Raw genomic sequence first — 18742 nt, 5'->3', positions numbered from 1 at the left:
TAGTGCCTAGTGCAGGGGTGGCCAACCAGTCAGAGGAAAAGAGCCCAAAAATACCTGTAGCCAAGCTAAAGAGCCAACTTGGAGCGCGCTCCGCAGGTGCGTGTGCAAAAATAGAGCGCGGCCTAGCTGTCACAAGGCCACTCCCCATTTTTGTGTACACGCCTTTGCTATGACATTTGCAGGAGCATGACCTTGTGTCATACCCACAGTTTTTAGTCATGCTGGGGGTGAGCCCAGCACATTGAAAATACACAATTTACATAATATTTCTAATATTTTTATTTTTCTTACCTTTTTACTTTGCTGCAATTTTTTATTAGTGGGACTTTTGACAATCTTTGTTTGCAATATTTTTTTTAAATTCTGTCTTGTATGCGGTTGAAGCCACTCGCAGTAATTCTCTCACATGTGTGTCTGTAAGAACAGATCTATGTTTTGAGTTCACTTGTTTCAGTGTTGAAAAAAACATTGATAGCAGTCTGAGCACTGCATTGACATTGGGGTATTTCACCATTGGTACAGCTCCCCAGAACTCAATGGTTCTTTTCTTCAGGAAAGATTTAAGTCTGTCATCCTCAGAAAGTTCAAGCATCTCAATCTGAGAAGTTGCTTCATCTGTGACTAAAGGGGCTTTCAAAGTGTCAGCATCAGTATTGAAAGGGTCAACTAGCAATCTAATCTGAGGTCTTTTCAGCAGTAGATTATGGAATCTTTCCAGAAAGCCATCTTTAAGTTCTTCAGTCAATGCTGCATACTGTTTGTGCTACTTTTTAAGGTATCAGGTGCTTGTTCACTTGCCTTTAACAGTGAGGGAAATTGTGTTAGTTCCCCCCTTTCAAGTTGTGCATTGAATAATTTGAGTTTGTTGACAAATGCAAATATACTTTGCACCATGTCAGGCAGTATCTTGAATATCCCTTGAAGATCCAAGGTGAGCCTGTCCAGATGCTGCAGCATGTCCACCAGAAACGCCAGGTCTAAAACCCATTGTGGGTCTGAGAGCTCAGGGTGTTCTTTTCCTTTCGCTTCCATGAAAAGCTTCACAGGGTTCAAAAGTTCAAAAAAAGTGATAAAACACTTTAACGTTTGAAAGCCACCTTAAAGTACAGTGAAGCGGCAGGTCACCTGGAAAACCTTGGTCGAGCTCAGCAATGACATTCCAGGAACCATTACGTGATCCAAATGTAACTTTTTAGACACCAGTTGCTCCCGATGGGTGATGCAGTGAAACGACCAGAAGTCAGGGAACCGTTCATCAGTCTGGCACAACCCCACAAGGCCATTCACAGATCCAATCAGTTGCTATTGATGTAAGTTTTGATAAAGGCAAATTAGATTTTGCTAAAGCCTCCATCAGTGTTTCTTTCACCCGGGTTCGGTCTTTTAATGGAATGATATCTAGGAGTTCTTCTTTGATTACACAATCGTTTGACATAGTCCGTACAAATATTGCCAACTGAGATTTGTCCTGTACATCACAAGACTCATCTAGTGCAATACTGAGGTACTCACATTTCTGTAGATCAGAAATTAACTGGGATTCAATAGAAACATTAATTTCAGATATTCTACGCTCAATTGTATGGTGTGAGAGCTCTGAAACCATTTTTTTTATTTTCTGGGCACAAGATGGACATTACATCTGTAAGACACTTTTTCACAAAATCATCCACATTGTAAGGTCTTTTGACGTGGGCAATATTCCAAGCGACTTGATACGAGGCATGTGTAACTGTCTGGGAACGCTTGGCAAATTTGCGGAACACTTGCGTCTGTTTTTCAATTTGACTCTTTAAAGTTTTTAGTTTGTGCGATTGGAGTTCAGTCTCTTTTGGAAATTCCTGATCAATGTTAGCATGGTGTGTGTTGAAATGGCGCTGGAGATTTGAAGACTTGAAGTGTATCAGTGCAGTCTGACATATCAGACAGAGGGGTTTGCCTTTGTGTTCCATGAAAAATATAAATGTTACCATTCTGCTAAGAATGTTCTGTGTTCATCTTCTTATTTACGTTTATTTTCCATGTTTAAAAAGGTTTGGTATATTCTGCGATTAAACAGAAAATATTATACAGTCATACACTAATCAAAAAGTGCTCATCAAATCAGTTCAGCTGACTATTATTATCATTCTATTATATATGTCACAACAAAACTATTGCATATAAAAAGCTACATCCACATAAAATACACTGAAACAAACCAGATCCATAAAATACACAGAAACCAGCCAGAGCCACATAACAATACATTGAAAAAGCCACTTCCACATAAAATACATTGAAAATAGTCAGACCCAAATAAAATACATTGAAAAAAAGCCACTTAAACATAAAATAAAATAAAAAAAAACAACCACAGCTCTTACCTTGATGCAGTGCCAAGTCTAGGAGGGCTCCTCAAAACGTCACAGTAATTCACGCTGTTAGCGCACGCACACATTCGTCACAGGGGTAACTGTTGCAGTGAAAGAAAAAGCCAGAGCAATATAGAAAGCATTGAAAAAAGCCACATTCTCATACAATACACTGAAACAAGCCAGATCCCCATAAAATACACTGAAACCAGTCAGATCCATATAAAATACATTGAACAAGCCAGATCCACATAATACACACTTCAGCTCCTCCATATGTCAGTCCAGCCCCCTCCTTTGCCATTCCAGCCCACATTCATGTGTCATTGCAGCCTCCCCATGCCACTGCCAGGGGCGGATCTAGACTCTTGCTGTAGGGGGGGCGGTGTGTGTGTGTGTGTATATATATATATATATAATATATACACACAGTATATATACACACACAGTATATATATATATATATATATATATATATATACACACTGTATCTATATATATATACACATACATGATTAAATTACAGCACCCCCTACCAGTCACTGCTCATCTGCTCCTCTGCTTGGGCCATCTGGCTCAGCCACTCCTCCCCCCACTCCCTGTCAGTGTCACCTGCGGCCCTTAGGGGGAAAAAGCAAACACTCTGCAGGGCCGTGCGGCATGTTCCCGGGCTGCAGAGATAACCATCTTTAGAGGTAGGAGGCTGCCAGTACTGTGTACAGTGCACAGTGGCTGTACGTTACCCCCCTCCAAGATATATTATTCTGTGTTATCTGCTGCATAACGATAAGACCAGTTATATATAATATTAAACTTTCTATCGTTAGATGATAGATGTGACCCATAAACTTAAACTAAACTTAACTAAAATAAAACACGAGACCAAGTTATGCGTTTAAATTAATTGGCCAGCTTTATTTAGTTACATGGTAGGTATGGTGGCAGGAGAAAGAACGGCAAATAACCAGCGTCCACTTGTCTTAGGCCAAAAGTATATCACAACTTGTGAGGGCCAACTATCCCCGACAAGGTAGGTGTGATCTTAAAACTTGCAAGGGCCAACTATCCCTTTCAGAGCAAGTGATGTGGCCCCAACACCCATGCCAATGCACCATTCATCCTGCTCGGTTGAGAGGTGCCGCTGACCCCAATAGGGTGAAATCAGCCTATCAGTGCATTGAAGTTGTGCGCACTGCCTCAAGATGGACGCTTCAATATTGCCGCTCTTTCCCGCCACAGCGGTTCTCAGTAAAGAAGCAGCCCGCCACCATACTAACTAACTAAACCCCTTAATACTGCAAATATTTCTTCTAAAAACAAAAAAATTACCCTCCTCAGTGAGATGTACCCCATCCCTACGAAAAAGGTGGGCATCGTGGATCCGAATTAAAGGATGATGCACCACTAGCCCTCCCAACTCCAGCACATGCCTAGCCACCCATTTGTTCAATTTTCTCCTGGACCTGTCCAAAGCCACACTATCATAACAATAGTGCCAGGAAAGCCTGGCGATAATAGAGGACCATACCAAAAGGCAGTTAGGCCATAGCCGAGCCACCTCCTTCAAGTCATGAACAATCGCATGGCGCAGCTCTAAAGAAGTTTGCTGACCCAAATCACTGCCCCCAAGATGAATATTTAACACTAAGGGGGCTCCGGACTCAGCCACTGACCTGTGTAATCTGCGAAACAAAGCTTCCCACAGCATGCCCCTCTGCCCTAACCACCTAACACTCTCCCAACGTGGGAACACGGAGGCATCCTCTGTAAAGCTCGACTGCCCAGCCCAAAAAATAAAAGAGTGACCAATAAACCAAATGGGCCTAGCGTCCTGGAGACCTGCAAATATACAGAAATATAATAGATGAGTATATATGCAACATGTCAAATCATAAAGGAGGATTGGGAGGGTGGGAGAAAGACTTGACCCGAGGTGAAAACCTACAAAAAACCTGCTGGATCTTTTCTATTGTACACATTTTCCTTTTATAGCTTCTTTATTCATTATTAATTTTATTTTAAGCTAACCGATCAATGTCCAAAGCAGGGCAAAAAACAGGGCAAAATCTCTCGGGACCCCCGCCGGAAAGGCAGCGAGTTGGCCAAGGCACTCAAGTTAAAACGAATAAAGTATAACAATTGATGGTTCCACACGAACATATCTTCTGTAGGCATTGGATTTCCATCTTCCGAGAGCCTGGATCTCCTGTGAAGAAAGACCCGATGAGGCCGCAAAAGTCGCGGCACCAATTCTAAAAGAATGGGTGCCGTAATCCGAAGGGGATAGCCCGAGGTGCCGTATTACGCGATGGAAGACCGATCTAAATTGGAATTTAATCAGAGGAGTTCCATCCTCATGCATGAGCCAAGCCCCCGGCAGCATTGGCCGGCAGATTTCACATTGGGAGGCCAAGTAAACTGGACAAATCCTGTCATCAGGACAGGACTTCAGGGAAACCCGGCGACCCCTACCCATCTGATCGGTCTTAGAACGCCGAATACGGCACAACATCGTATCGCGCAGCAGAATGTGGGAACAAAGCAGAGGGGGGTTGAGCCTGACGCGAAGCCGCGACAAGATCCCTGATGTGAAAAGCCCCAAGAAAGGCCATCGCAAAAGCGAGGTGGAATAAAAGCACCTCAAATTGCGTGAAACAAATGACCGTCAAGCTTTCACATAGCCGCGCTAACAAGTCGGGACCAATAGGACAACAGTGATCATCCACGGTAGGCATGGCGCAAGACCAACCCCTAAGGGCCCTTGTATTAAAAAACCCTTAGTGATGTCTCTTAGTCCCGCTAAGCGCAGAAAAAATGAAATCCCGGCAAGTCTCTGGGCAACATAAGCACGCGACCTGCCAGAATCGAACAAGAACCATACAAAGGCAACTCTATTATCATAACGAGATCTACCTGATGAACTCCGTCCTTGCAAAAAATTCTCCCACTGTTGCAAAGATGTCTGGTAGGCAGTCAACGTCCGTGGGGCCACGGACTGACATGCGAGATCTTCCATTCTGGTCTGATGATCTGCCAACAATGAAATGGACAAGGCTCACCACTCAATGCCGCGTACGGTGCTAATTCACGAAACCTCCGCCAATCCTGCCTGGAGAGCACATCTGCAATGGAATTGTCAGTACCCGGCACATGACGGGCTGTAAACAGTATGTTAAATTGCAAGGCGTTAAGGACAAGCCAAGCAAGAAGACGCAGCACTGGTAGCGATGACGATCTTTGGTTATTGATCGCATGTACTACACCCAGGTTGTCACACCAAAACACGATGGAACGGTCACGCAACGATAACACCATAGCTCTAATGCCACCACTATGGGAAACAGTTCCAGCAGGAGCAAGTTCTTGGTCAGACCAGTCTGCACCCATTCTGCCGGCCAAGCCGAAAAACACCAATCACCACCCAAAAAGGATCCAAAACCTGAGGATCCTGCAGCATCCGTGAAGAGCTGCAGGCAAGCAATAGGCTGAGGATCTGCAGGCCAGACGCGCACTCCATTGAATTCGCGCAAAAAAGTTTCCCAAACCGCCAGGTCCAGTTTTAATTCAGCCGATAGACGCAGAAAATGGTGCGGTCTACGTAGTCCTACCAAGGCCCTCTGCAGCTTGCGACAAAAAATCTTCCCTATCGGGATGACGCGACACGCGAACTTAAACAGTCCGAGCAAGGATTGACCTTGACGAAGTGTTACCTTCCCCCCTGCTAACGCTAGGAGGATAGCATCCTGCAAGCGATGCACCTTGTCCGGCGGCAGCCGGCAAAGACCCTCCAAGGTATCGATTTCAATACCCAAGAAAACAACTTAGTAGCGGGGCCCTCAGTTTTGTCGTGCGCAATAGGAACCCCAAATTCCAAGAAGAGTGCTTGCAATGAAAAAAGGAGGCGATTGCAGCGATCCGAAACGGCTGGACCCACGCACAAGAAGTCGTCCAAGTAATGCGCTATGCTCGTCTCCCCAGACCCCACTGCGACACACCAATGGAGAAAGGAACTGAAACACTCGAAGAACGTGCAGGAAACCGAACATCCCATAGGAAGACATTTGTCCAGGTAATAGCCATCCGGTAACCGAAACCCCATGAAATGAAATGATTCCATATGCAGGGGCAACAATCTGAAGGGGGACTCAATGTCAACTTTTGCCATCAAAGAACCCGGGCCTGCTGCGCGAACTAATGCTAACGCAGAGTCGAAGGACTGGTACTGCACGCGGCAGACCTCAACTTCTATGGCGTCATTAACCGAATTACCTGACGGATGTGACAGGTGCTGAATTAAACTGTAACTCCCGGGGGCCTTCTTAGGGACAACACCCACAGGTGAGAGACCAAGATTGGGTATCGGAGGTTGCATGAAAGGCCCAATCATGCGACCCAGCCGACCTCTTTCATAACCTTGTCCTTAAGCACGTGAGGTAAATCGTAGGCCGAGCGTAAAGTCCTAGGGGACCCGGAACCCACAGACCGAATTATTGAAAGCGAAAACCCCCCTGCAAAACCCTTACTCAAAAAAGTGGCATCATCCCGTGCAGGATACCAGTCCAGCCATTTCGCCATGGCCTCCAGACGGATGGTAGTTGCTGCTCTACTTAGAATTTCTGCCCCCTGCCCGCTTGGCAGTGGGTGTTGTGGCGGTGGCCTGAGCTCCTCCTGGGCTACGGGAGCAGTCCTTACTGGGGTGTGTTGCGCCGCAGTGGAGGCACTGGTGTCGAAAACGACACCTGTTTCCCAGGGTACAATACCCGTTATTGTACGCGTAACACTTACGCTTGTTCTGCCCTCCACTAGCTGCCCTTGGTGCCGAGGGGGACGAGGGTTGAACTGGCCACCCAGGGAACTGATCAGAAAGGCTGCGTGTAGGCTGCGTCACCGCCATCCACACCTCAACATCTTTACAACCTAGATCCATGACCTTGACCCGATCCTGTTTGTGAAGAAAATCCTCGTTGTATTGACGCCACGCCGTACCCCGTGAGGACTTGAATAGGCCATGTATCAGATGCAAATACTGAATCACGTTAAGGTACTCGGGCGGCCTAGATTTAAGATAGCAAGCCGAAAACACACAAAACCCAGATATCCAATTAGTGTAGGACTTATAGGCCTAAAGCCCAATACCCCCTTTTGCTTTTGCGGAAGCAAGAGCTTTTTTTTCCGTAGCTGTAAGGGTGAACATCTCTATGTAGCGCCCTTTTTTGATTCGCTGCTTAACCCTGGTACGCATACCTCGAGTGACTGCTGTATTAGCGCAGTGTACCACATCATCAGGACCTGCTCCTCGATCTACACTGGTACTACTCCCTGTGGACCGTTCTCTAGAATGCCTTCGACGACGTGAGCAACGTCTATGAGACCTCCGTGCCCTTTTACGCTTAGCCTTATGCGAACTATCGCTTAAAGAGGAGGAAATGGAACTAAACCCGCAGTCAGATGAACTGGCACACTCACCGAAAGGACCAATGATGGCATTGGTGAATCCAGTACATGCGCTAGCTGTGACGTCAGCCGCCGCGCTTCTGGTCGGGGCTCCGACCACTGGAACCTCCTCCAGACTGTCATCTGTAAAAGAAGAGACTGAGGCGGCATCGTGTGCACTGACCGTGTCCACAGCCCGATAGGGCTGAGGAAGGGGAACAGGAGAGGAAGCGAAAGAGACAGAGGGAGCTGCGGGCATAGGAGCGAGTGAGAACCCGCAAATCCTGCCTAACTGCTGCACCAGAGGGCCAAGCTGCAACTGCACGGCGGACGCCGCCGACGCAGAAAGGCCGCCAGTGTCTGCAGCGTTTCCGGGTTGCTGGGTCAAAAGCGGTGTCAGCGCACCCACCACTGGCACCAGCATCCATTAAGGGAGTACTCCCATATGCCAAAGACCCCGCAGGCAAGGTGTTTGCCTGCGCAGTTGCCACCCCCCCAAGCCTGGGGGAGCTGGCAACCACAGACATGGGGGACCCCATGTCCGAATCCCTGCTGCTAGGATCGGAGGGCAGCGAAGGAGCGGGAGCATCAGCCTGCCTGTCACTGTGCAGGCGATGGGTCCGCCCCCTCCGGCTCTGCCCCCCGTCATCACCCTGCTGGGCAATTGTGGCCTGTGTGTAAGCCGGCGCCATGACAGGCATCCGGCCTACACGTTTATGTGGCCTTTTTCACCGCCCCTGTCCCCGGTTATCATCCGTCCTGAGCTGGGCGACTTCCGGGGGGACCAGGGGCGGGCGGCTGGCACGAGTGCGCGCGGGACCTCCGCAAACAAGCGCCCATGACTACCGCGGGCGCCGTAATGTTTGCGGGTGCCGCGACTGACCCCCGCCGGCCCCGTACATCAGGGGCTCTTAGTAGGGCAGCTGCCGGAGGACAAGGGGGGGCGGCGGCACGCGTCGCGAGTGCTCGTGGCAATGCTGCGGCCGCCTGCCGCGGGGACTATAGGAGCAGAGGCAGCCGCGCCTTACCCTCCAGACCTCCGGGAGGGTGGGCGCGAAAGGAACCTAATAACTGGCGCACCGGACCCGGTACCGTCAGAAAGACGGGTGGGTACCGAGCGCGCACGTTGGGGGCGATGCATACAGAGTAGGGAAAGAGAGCAGGGAGAGAAGGACAGGTATAGAGATAATAAGAGACTGAGAACAGGGAAAGAATAAGAGAGAGAGACTGAGAACAGGGATAGAATAAAGAGAGATAAGAGAGAAATTAAAGGCACTTAAATCCAAGAACAGATCTGACAAGAGAAAAATGCACTTCCCTTGCTGCAGATCAAAATTCAAAGAGGCAGATTTTTCAACAGCAGATTCCCCACACCCTCTCACATAACACGCCCCTTAACCTGTTGCCCTATCACATCTGCCTCCTGCTGTCAAACAAACATCTTTAACTTTATAAACCCCATCTATCCCTGACTAGAAGTTTATGTGCCATCGGTTCTAGCCCAAAGCTCCGTTATATTACTCAAAGCTAAATTGTATGGCTTTACTCGCATGGCAACGATAACACAGTTATTAACACAGGCACCCTGATCCCAGTACAACTAATGTCATTGGAATTTATGCCTTTTACGGACAATTTGACATTCAATAAAAAGGGATACATCACACTAAGGGCCTGATTCAGCTTGGATCGCAGTTGCTAATACGCACGCAGTCGGCCAATTGCTGCGTTCTGCGCATGCTTACGCATCGCAGAGCATGTGCACGAACCAGTCACTGTGATCAGGACTGCGATGGCAGTGACTACGCAGACCCCTCGCAGAGTGATTGACAGGAAGTGCCGTTTGTGGGTGGTGACGGGGGGTGGTCGGGGAAACGCAGGCGTGCCAGTGCATCTCAACGCAGTTGCTTGCACATTCATAAATTATCCACTGCGTGGCCATACGCTGCGGCCTCATAGCATGCGCTGAAGTTAGCAGTTCCTGACTGAGGTCTGACCCTGCCTGAACTGTGTGTATGGGTCCGATGGTACCGATGACTTTGCCAAGGTATTCGGATGTGTGTAAGGGGAAGTGGGCATCCTTAGGTTAGGCTGCGATCGCAATGCGATGCAAACAATTGCATATCACAGCTGATATTACCAACTGCATTGCGTGCGTATTAGCAGAAAAGCGTTCCTTGCTGAATCAGGCCCTACATCTATTACTAACAACAGGTGATAATTACCACAATGATCAGATTGTATTTTGTAGCTGGGCAACTTTTTCACTGAAAAACTACAGCACGCAAGAGATCTGGCATTTTGGCAATATGTAATATCTAATAGAGTAGCCATTTAATTTTAACTTTACTGCTAACCATGGGGAAATTGGGCCTTGCCTTTGAGACTTCCTATAAGAGGGAACAATTTGTACGTATGCCTGCCCCCCCCCCCTCCCACTGTTTAATAATCCTGCCGGGGCAAGACCACCACTTCCCTCTGGCTCACCGCCTGGCTCTGCGGGTGATCCCTCAAGCCATTGCTGCTTCTAAGAAGGTAACAGATAAGATTGGCAGGTCACCATTAACCTTATTCGGCATGATCTTCAGAAAATGAGTAAAAGAGTTGGGGAGATTGAACACTGCATATCCGATCTTGAGGATCTCACCTCATTTATCCTCTCAGATGGCCACCTGTAGAACCAAGATATCTGACCTAGACGGTAGGCTTCAGTGGATTAATTTGAGATTTGTGGGCCTCCCTGAGCAGGCTGAATACTTCTAAATACTCCCAATCCTCCAAGGAGAAATAGTGACATCCTGACACCTACAGGTACCTGACACAAACAACAATACAGTCATCACCCAGACACAGCTCTTGGTGTTAATGTATAATGTCCCATCCTCTCCAGTCAGCAGCTGAATTATATTGTTGGTGAGATCCAGGATCTTCTGGTCACTACCAGTCTCTACGCTGGAATATCCCAAAGCTAATCCCCTAAGGGAGGGGACACTCCTGTACTGCACTGAGGACTCCACCCAAAAGCCACATCAAGGGAGGCGAATGTATCAAAGGAATAGAACTTCAGGAACGTATTGGCCGAAGATCACGTGGCTGCCTTTCACAGCTGCTCCGCCGAAGCAATCCCATTGCACTTCCCACGAAGTTCCTACCGACCGGGTTGAAAGAGCCATCACCACGGAAGGTGCAGGAAGGTCCGCCTCAACATAAGTGTGGCGAATAGTCAAACGCATACATCTGGCCAGCGACTGCTTGGTAGCCAGCCAACCCCGTTTGCGAAAGTCATAAAGGACAAAGAGAGCATCTGTCCTACGCAGGTCCTTTGTCATGTTCACATAAACCGGGAGGGCCCACATGAAGTCTAAGGAAGCCTCCTCCAGAGAAGAATCCGGAACCTGGAAAGAAGGAACCACAATTTCTAGGTTGATGGAAACAACCTAGTCGCATTTGAAGAACAGGTCTGTCCTGGTGAAAGATTAGAAATGGAGAGCGAAAGGACAATGCGCCCAAGTCCGACACCCGTCGGACAGAAGCACTGGCAAGGAGGAAGACAGTCTTCCAGGTAAACCAAAAAATGTCCACCATATTCAAGGGCTCAAAGGTGAAGACTGAAAGGCCCTAAGAACCACAGACAACTTCCAAGGAGCCACTGGCGGTATAAACAGGGGTTGTATGTGGAGGACACCTTGAAGAGAGGTCCGAACATCAAGCAACAGCTCAATCTGTCTCTGAAAGAGAACCAAAGGAGCTAAAACCCAAATCCGGCCCCGTCTGCAAAAAGGAGAGAACTCGAGAGAGTCGGAATGACTTGGGGTTAAGATTCCTAGCCGAACACCAGTCAAAGTAAGTCCTCTAAACCCGATGGTAAATTCTAGCAGAAGAGGGCTTACGCGCATTGAGCATAGTGTTAATGACTGACCTGGAGAACCCCTTAGCTCTCAAGACAGATGTCTCAAGAGCCACCCAGTCAAAACGAGACGTGCCAGATCCGGATTAGAGCTTGGACCCTGAGACAAAAGATCTGTCCGCAGTGGAAGATGCAGAGAAGCGTCGATGGAGAAGCCCTGTAGATCAGCGTTCCACGCTCTCCACGGCCAATCTGGAGCCACTAGGATCCCCATGTCGCCTTCCAGCTTCAATTTGCAGAGGACCCGCGGAATTAAGAGAGATTGGAGGGAAGATGTACAGGAGCATAAAGGTCCACTGAACCACCAATGTTATGATTCCTGGAGAGAATTTACGGTATTAATGTAGAGCCAACTAATGACAGCCTTGAGGGCTGGAGTGTATTGTACTAGTCGTGGCCAAGGGTTAAGGATTTGGTTGCAGCCATTGGGCTGTCAATGCTGCCTTGGGACTAGTTTGTTTTGACTAGTTGTGCCGAGGGCAAGAGGAATGATGCAGCCTGTGGGCTGTTGGAGCAGCCATGGAGGCTGGTTGTGGCCTTTAAAGTCGTGGCCAAGGGACTGATGGTGTGAAGCAGCCTTTGGGCTGTTGGAGCAGCCATGGGGGCTGATTGTGGCCTTTATAGTCGTGGCCTAGGGACTAATGGTGTGAAGCAGCCTTTGGGCTATTGCAGCAGCCTTGAGAGTTGATAGTGACCTGGGGTCCCAGGACCGTTGCAGCTTTTGGGCTGATGAGACTCAGGTGAGGTATGCAACAATAATGTGGGGCTGCTACCAGTGCCGCCGAGATGACACTGGCGACGTTGTGCTTAATAGTGCACCTGGAATGCAGAGTTGCTACCGATGCCGCCGGGATGACACTGGCGACGGTGTGCTAAGTTGCGCATCTGCAATGCAGAGTAGCTACCACTGCAGCCGGGATGATACTGGCGACGGTGTGCTAGATTGCGCACCTGGAATGCTAAACTGCGACTGGTGCCACCGGGTTGCGCAAGCCACCGGATGGTGACAGACGCTTCTGGTGTAGGAAGCGCTCTGTGCTGCCCAGATGGTACAAGCAGCAAGTGTGGACGAGATGCAGGTGGAGCTGCCTGGATGGAATAATCGGCACACACAAAACACAGCTAGAATGACTCAGGAACTCGACTGACAAGCAGGAGACTGGAACCGGAAGTACGAAAAACTCTATCACCGACATGGAGTGTAGGGCTGGCTGGAATTTAACAGGAACAAGGCCCAACCAGAGCAAGACTCCCTTAATGATAGACTAGTGTGCAGCTGTGCTGTGAACAAACAGGAGAATCAATCAGCATGCACCGGACACTGCACACAGACATGCAGTAATTAATGCAGTACCTCAGGATGGAAGCTGCAGATCCTGACACCAGAACACCACCAGAAAGTCAGCCAGATCTCTGGTGCGAGAGCAGTACCTTCGGAACTTGGCAATTATGTTGAGACACCATCATGTCCATGTCTGGCAAGCCCCAGTAAAGAGCCAGGAGATGAAAGACGTCCAGATGTAGGGCCCATTCACTCAAATGAATGTCCTGGCAGCTTAGGAAGTCCGCTTCCCAATTTTGTACTCCGAGAATTTAAACTGCTGACAGAGATGGTAGATGCCTTTCCGCCCATAGGAGAATGCGGCTGACTTTCCTCATGGCAGCACGACTGCAAGTACTGCCTTGATGGCACATGTAGGAGACAGCCATTGCGTTGTCAGACTGTACCTGGATAGGGCGACTGCGAAGAAGAGACAAAGCCCGACACAGGGCCCTGTAAACTGCTATGAGTTCCAGAATGTTGATCGGCAATCGGATCTCCTGAGCCTGAAAAGTCTGCTGGCAGGACACCACCCCCCACCCTCGAAGACTTGTGTTGGTGGTAAGGAGGATGCAGTCCTGAACCAAAAAGGGATGACCCCTGGTCAGATGGGACCCCTGGAGCCATGTACCTCCTGAGATAGAACAATTGTCTTAGTTGTAGATTTGTCCCACCGGGTTAGAGTCTCCAATTGAAGATGCCGGGAATTAAACTGGGAATACGCAACCATGTCGAAACTGGAGACAAAAGAGCCCACAAGAGTGAACTGGCACTCGGCGGTGATGGAGGAACAAATTAATTTTGGGCTGTAAGTCCCGAACCTTGTCTGACAGGAGGAACACCCGCTGAGCCCTTGAGTTCAGCATTGCTCCTAAATGCACAATTTCCTGAGAGGGAGTTAGGGAGGATTTCTTCCAGGAGATCACCTATACTTGAGCCTGAGAACCCCCTGAGACTGGGCCAGGGAAGAAAGTCTTCCAAGTAGGGAAAAATTCTGATTCCCCTGTTCCGAAGATGAGCCACCATGACTTCCATGCCCTTCATGAAGATCCGAGGAGTCGTGGAAAGTCCAAATGGCAGAGCCCGAAATTGGAAATGATCCTCCTGGCCCGCAAACCTGAGGAATTGCTGATGACTGAGAAGGATGGCAACATGCAAATTGGTATCCTGGATGTCTAAGGAGGCCATGAAGTCCCCCGGCTCCATGGCCAAAATAATGGAGCGAAGCGATTCCATTCGGAACTTGGGAATCCTCAAGTACCTGTTGAGAGACTTCAAGTTTAGAATTGGTTGGAATGACCTGTTCAGCTTGCGAACCAGAAACAGACTGGTATAGAAGCCTGTGCCCCACTGTGACGCGGTAACCGGAACAATGACCTTGGAGGCCAGAAGAGAATGAATGGACTCCCTCAAGGCTTCTGCCTTCTCTTGATCCAAAGAAAGACCTGTGGAAAAAAACTGGGTTGGGGGACACTCCCGAAAGGTCAAAGTGTAACCCTGGGTGACCACCTCTCTTACCCAGGCATCCTACGTGGTAGCCTTCCAATTTCGGAAATCACTGGAGTCCCGGAGGTGGTAGCCCAGCCCTGTCATGCAGCATGCTTGTCGGCTGGCTTGGCAGCCGGGCGTCCTAGACCAGGGTTGCTTATCTGTTGGTTTAAAACCCTTGGCAGAGAAAGCCTGGGACCTAGAGAACGAAAAGCACTTGGCTTTACCCAGTGGATGAAAGGATCGAAAATTAGAAGATCGCGACCTAGGAGCTGCCCCAGAAGGCAGAAAGGCTGTCTAAGATGCTGCCACTGTAGCCTATTTTATCCAATTCTGGACCAAAGAGAACATCTCCCGTAAAGGGGAGAGCTTCAATTAGAATCCGCACACCGTGAACAAAGCCAGAGAGCTCTTCTAGCTGACACTGAGGCCGAAACCTTGGAAGTTAGCATACCTGTGTCTATAGTGGCTTCCCCAAGAAAAGAAGCTGCCTGCTGGATATGCTCCACGTGAGACTAAAGATCATTCCTGTGGGTACCTGATGTAAGGCCATCCTCCAAAGCATCTTCCTAGCAACCAATGGCCTTGGCAACCCAGGCTGATGCAATGGGGCGAACGCGCTACTGCGTCCGCATTAGAGTAAAAAGACTTAAGATAAGTCTGCAACTTCCTATCCATCGGATCCTTAAGTGATGCCGTGTAAGGAAGAGGAAACGTGGTATTCTTTACCAGGCGGGTAACATGCGCATCGACCGGAGGAGGAGACTCCCATTTAGGCGGATCGGCACCCGGCAGAGGATAAAAGGAAGTAATGTGCTTGGAAACCAGGAAGCGCCTATTATGATGGCAGCAAGCCTCCAAAAAAAGGTCTTCCAGCTTCTGAAATTCTGAAATTGCCTTATTTTGCCGTCTAAACACTGGAGCATTGGACACAGGGGCCAGCTCCGCATCCTTGATTAGCAGAACCGATTTAATTGCTTTGATCAAGGAAACTATGGGCCTGATTCAGACCCGCTCGTGAGCGCATAGCGCTCGTAAGCGGGTCGATGGTCGGCCAGTATGCACGTGCGGCGTGTGCGAGCCCCGGAGCGAGTGAGAACTTCACTCACTCCAGTGCTCACTACAAAACGGGGCGGCTGTCAATGTTGATCGACAGCTCGCCCCGTTTTGTTGGCGGGGAGGGGGGGTGGCTGGACAAACGGAGGCATTCCCAAAGGAACGCCTGCCGTTTCTAGGCAGCCCTACTGACATAATTCGTGATGTCAGTAGTGAACTTCCTGCTCTATTAGAACAGGAAGTTCACTCGGGCTTGCGGGAGCCGAGACCCTACCACAAGGGTCTCGTCGCAAGCCCGATGGTCGCGATAATCGCGACCATCGCCAGGCCGCTTGCAAAACCTGTGGGTGGTCACCCACAGCTATGCGAGCGGCCTGGAGACAGATTTTTTAAAAGAAAAATCTGCCCTGATTCAGAGCAAGTGCTCGCAAATAGCGAGCGCCTCTGAATCAGGCCCTATGTCTACTAGAGGCTGGGAATCCTCTGGAAAAGAAGACTCCACATCAGAGGCAACAGATACGCTGGAGGGAAACATCAGAGTCAGATTCAATATCAGACAAGGGTGTACAGCTGTCCCTTTTAGAAGGCCTATGCTTAGAAACACGTTCCCTGTCCGGCATCTGTCTGAAAGACTCAGACACCAGCGCTAATCCCTGAACTGATTGCGTAAAGGATTGCATCCAAGGAGGCTCCATACTAGAAGGCAGCAAAGGGAATGGCATCGAATTGCAAATATGAGCAAAAAATGAAGGGCCACCAGCTGGCGGAGTGACCACAGGGGCTGAGAGAGCCTATCCACTACCTGTAGTCTTACATGGGATAACAAATAAATCCAAGCAGGTTCCTGGCTAGCAGGCACAGCTGAAGGGGTCTCCTGCTGTGAAGTTGTAAAACAGCGAACACTGGGCCTGATTCAGCACGAAACGTAGCCGCAGATTCGCACGCACCTGGTCGATGTTTTCGAACTGTGCATGCATTGCACTGCGTGTGCGCGAACTAGCCACTGTGATTGGGTAAGGCTACACACAGTATGTACGGAGACCCTTCCGATATTGATTGACAGGAAGTGACCGTTTGTGGGTGGCGATGGGGGGTGGACGGGCGAACGCAGGCATGTCTGTGCTTTGGGACGCCGTTACATGGGCATGCATAATTAAGGCTGTATGGCGGCATATGCAGCCATACCTCTAGTTGCACACATGAAGCGTCCCAAATCCTGAGTGAGGTCAGGCCAAACACTATCCTAATGGGTCGATGGTTCTTGATGTTACCGATGTGTACACTATCTTGCTTTTCAGCGCACAGTAGAGGTAAGGGGGCGGCATTATATAGTGCTGGGCGTCTGTATCTAGTGCTGCGATTGCCATGCGTATAGATTCATTAGCATATCTTCATAGCGGCTAGGTGCATGCGTGTGCAGACCTCTGTTCTGTAGTCAGGCCCACAGAGACCATCGTGGTCCAGAACCTGTAATGAACACAGCAGTACAAGCCCTACAATTACCTAGCATAGAAGCACCCACCTCCTTCGTGGGGCTTTACCCCTGGAAGACATAGTACAGAAATCCAAGGAGAACCCCACACAGTGCAAGAACTGTGATGTGCAAATAAGGGCAGAGCAGAGAATGTAAATGCACCACAAATAAACAAATAAGTGGGACTGTGCAGAGACTGAGATTATGCAAAGTACATTAACAGTCAAAGACACAGAAACATTCAATGCAATATAAAAAAGTCAGTAAGCGCTCAACAAACCTGCCCCAAAAGGAGAGGAAGGAGCAATATGTATAACCTGACCACTGAGGGCAAGTAACACAGGGAGACCAGGAGCCGACACTCTCCAGAGACAAGCTGAAACTGCAGGCACTTTGAAAATGGCTGCGCAGCGTCTGTGAGGAGGGGAGAGAGGTGGAGCTATGACCCTGGATGGACTTCCTATTATGAGGGAAAGCGTCCATTGGCGAGAGAGGAGTCAGCGGGGAGAGCCTAGCTCCCCCTTCTGGTATGGACTCCAGGGCAAATGGCCACCTACATCTGCGGCGCCCCACTGCCCAGCTGCCCTGGTGGTCTAGTGGGGGTGCGACACCCCAGGCAGGAAGAGGAACTGACAGAGTTGTGACAGGTGCAGGGTTCTAGAGTGAACACTAATTACACATTATACCACTCAGTAGTGCCCCTTACACATTATGTCACACGGTAGTACCCCTTACACACATTATGCAACTCAGCAGTACCCCATAAACACATGACGCCATACAGTAGTGCCCCTTACACATTATTCCACACAGTAGTGCCCCATATACACATTATTCCACACAGTAGTGCCCCATATACACATTATGCTACACAATACTGCACTTTACACATTATGCCACACATTAGTACCATTTTCACAGTGACAGCACTCAATGTCTCACTGTCACTCACTGACTGTTGGTCCTGGTTGTCTGCGAAACCAAATGCCACCCTGCTGCGGCCGATGCCCAACAGTTTCTCTAGGCATGATGAGAGAGACTACTGCGGGAGTCGGAAGGCAGAGTTCAGGAGTGAGCTACAACATCCAGAGTGCTGAGACGGAGCCGCCCGGCACACCGCTTGTAACACCGGTCGCACCATCCTAGTTACAGCCCTGCCTATATGTAACCAATTCCTACAGACATAAAAGAGGAGACTACAGATGTGCCCAGCTTGTTTGTTGCTCATAGCATCCACTCAGGCCTCCTGTGTCGCGCCATAGAACGTTACATGATGGCAGTAGTGTGGCGTACCATGGTATTCTACAATGAAAGATAAGCCATAGCATGTAATACACTGCTTAACCTCTAGGTGGCGAGTGCTCCACTGATAAAATTTGTACTGCCGTGGGATGTTGAAATGCTTTTAGTTCAGTAGAGTTCTTTAAAATAACTGAACTTTAGTTGCTCTGTCATTATGTAATGCTTAGTGTGCGTCTTCTGGTCAATGTTAGCTACTGTACGGCTGCTTTATTTTGACTCGGTACAGTAATATGCATCTACTGTAGGGTCACTTTTGGGGACAGGTTCTTTGCAGCACAATAAAAGAGATGTGTCCACATATATCTATCCTCCGTGCACTACAAGTTGCTCCACACATAGCGCAGGAGTGCTGTGTGACTCGATAGCACCGAGCGTCTTTTATGCATCTTTTTACCCTAAAAGAAGTA

Source organism: Taudactylus pleione, unplaced genomic scaffold, assembly GCF_031769625.1.
Source record: "Taudactylus pleione unplaced genomic scaffold, aTauple2 ptg000201l, whole genome shotgun sequence".
Classification (NCBI taxonomy): Eukaryota; Metazoa; Chordata; class Amphibia; order Anura; family Myobatrachidae; genus Taudactylus; species Taudactylus pleione.
This window is presented reverse-complemented; position numbering follows the sequence as displayed.